The following is a 2,991-nucleotide window of genomic DNA, read 5'->3' as shown; positions in this document are numbered from 1 at the left end:
CAAGTGCTGGGATTAAAGGCGTGCGCCACCATTGCCCAGCTATTTTGTATTTTTTGATATGGGGTTTTTCTATGTAGCTCTGGCTGTCTTGGAACTCTCTGTCAGTGGGTCTCAAACTGGGGGGCCGCGACCCCTTGGCGGTTGACTGACCCTTTCACAGGGCTGCATATCAGCCATTCAGATACTTACATGACATTTCATTAAGAGTAGCAAAATTGGGCTGGCAAGATGGCTCAGTGGTTAAGAGCGCCGACTGCTCTTCCAAAGGTCCCGAGTTCAAATCCCAGCAACCACATGGTGGCTCACAACCATCCGTAACGAAATCTGATGCCCTCTTCTGGAGTATCTGAGGACAGCTACAGTGTACTCACATATAATAAATAAATGAATCTTTAAAAAAAAAAAAAAAGAGTAGCAAAATTACAGTTATGAAGTAGCAAGGAAAAAAATGCTATGGTTGGAGGTCACCACAACACGAGGGACTGTATTGAAGGGTCACAGTGTTAGGAATGCTGAGAACTGCTGCTCTATATAGACCAGGCTGGTCTCGAACATACAGAGACCCACCGGTCTCTGCCTCTAGAGTCCTGGGACTAAACAGTATCTCCTTGTTTTGTGACAGTGGGGCTTAAACATGCGAGGCAGATGTTCTGTCATTGAGCCATATCTATAGCCCTTTTGTTTTAAACATTTAAAAAGGCTTATTTATTATAATCGTATGTGTACACATGATTTACCTGCATGTATATATGTGTACTTCATGCATACCTGGTACTGCTAGAAGCCAGAAGAGGTACTGGTTCCCTGGGCACTAGTGTTAAGGATGGTCGAGAGCTGCCAAGTTATTCTGAGAGCCAAGTCTGGGTCCTCAGCACAGCCAAGTGCTCTTCAGCCCTTTGTTCTTATTTTTTATTCTGAGATGGGGGTATCGCTAAGTTTCTCAGACCTTGATTGTCAGCTTCTTCTGTCACTGGAATAAGAGACCAGTATCAGGGGCTGGAGAGATGGCTCAGCGGTTAAGAGCACTGTCTGCACTGGGCAGTGGTGGCGCACCACTTTAATCCCAGCACTTGGGAGGCAGAGGCAGGCGAATTTCTGAGTTCGAGGCCAGCCTGGTCTACAAAATGAGTTCGGGGAGCTACACAGAGAAGCCCTGTCTCCAAAAACCAAAAACCAAAAAAAAAAAAAAAAAAAGCACTGATTGTTCTTCCAGAGGTCCTGAGTTCAAATCCCAGCAACCACATGGTGGCTCACAACCATCTGTAATGAGATCTGATGCCCTCTTCTGGTGTGTCTCAAGACAGCTACAGTGTACTTACATTAAAAAGAAAAAAAAAAGAAAAAGAAAAAAAAAAGAAAAGAGAGACCAGTATCACCAGACCCAGGTTCTCTGTTCCATTTTACAGGCAGGAACACTGAGACCCAAGTTTAATGCTCAAAAGATCAGTCTTGGGGCCTGAAGAGCTACCTGTCTTAGTTAAGGTTTTTATTGCTGTGACAAAACATCATGACCAAAAGCAAGTTGGGGAGGAAAGGGTTTATTCAGCTCACACTTCCACACTGCTGTTCATCACTGAAGGAATTCAGGACAGGAACTCACACAGGGCAGGAATCTGGAGGCAGGGACTGATGCAGAGGCTGTGGAGGAGTTGTGCTTACTGGCATGCTCAACTTGCTTTCTTATAGAACCCAGGACCATCTGCCTAGGAATGGCCCCACCCGAAAAATGGGCTGGGTTTTCTCCAGTAATCACTGAATTGAGAAAATGCCTCACAGCTGGATCTCATGGGGGTATTTCCTCAACTGAGGCTCCTTCCTCTCTGGTGACTCTTGCTTGTGTCAAGTGGACACACAAAGGCAGCCAGCACAGTGACTTGGTGTTAAGAGCACTGGCTGCTCTTCCAGAGAACCAGAGTTTGATTTTCAGCACTTACATGGTGGCTCACAACCCTCTGTAACTCCAGTTCCAAGATATCTGACTCCCACTTCTGGCTGTTACAGGTACCAGGCACATATGTACACATAAAATAAAATTATGTTTTACTTTTTAGGCTTATTTATCCGGTCTTACTCCTTCCCTGTAATGACTTGACTCACTTGATTCTGTGTTGGTTGGGAGGGATATTGCCTTCCAGGGTCATTTAGCAATGTCCATAGATAATTTTGGTTGTCATAACTGGGGAGACACATCTTTGAGTGGTACCCAGGGATAATTCTAAGCATCCTTGGTGCACAGAGTGGCTGATCACAGCTAACGGTCACCCACCATAAATGTCAGTGCTGAGTCTGCAAAGACTGTGATCAGGAGAAATCTATGCCATTTCCTATGGTTTGCTCAAGAGGCCCCTCTGAACCTATGCATGTTAAAGTAAAGGTATGTTTGGGGCAGTTGGGGCCAGCTGCCACCCTGCTGGAAGGGTGAGGACTACACTGCCTCTTTGGAGGGATGACGTGAGTGTTAAATGTGAGACACAGACTACTTATCTGTGTTGATTACCCCCACTTTACTTTTTGCTTGTTTCATAATTTCGAGACAGGGTTTCTCTGTATAGCCCTGGCTGTCCTGGAACTCACTCTGTAGACCAGGCTGGCCTGGAACTCAGAGATCCGCCTGCCTCTGTCTCCCGAGTGCTGGGATTAAAGGTGTGTGCCACCACTGCCCAGCCACTCCTGCTTTACTTTGCTGCTGGCTTTTCCAGACCCGGGATCAGTGTGGAAGACCCTACAGCCTCTCTGTTCTCGCTTAGAGGACATACAAAGTCCTCAATAAACATCTACAGGATGGATGAACCTGGGAGCCTGGCTACAGGAATCCCTCCAGCAGTTTCTTCCCTAAGCATTTATTAAGGGATGCCATGTCACCTCACCCCAATTTCCATCCATGAATCTCATTCACCAGGAATATGCTCCAGGTTCTTTCTCTTTCTCTCTTTCTCTCTTTCTCTCTCTCTCTCTCTCTCTCTCTCTCTCTCTCTCTCTCTCTCTCTCTCT

This window comes from Mus caroli, chromosome 4, assembly GCF_900094665.2.
Source record: "Mus caroli chromosome 4, CAROLI_EIJ_v1.1, whole genome shotgun sequence".
Taxonomy (NCBI): domain Eukaryota; kingdom Metazoa; phylum Chordata; class Mammalia; order Rodentia; family Muridae; genus Mus; species Mus caroli.
Note: the sequence above shows the minus strand (reverse complement) of the source record.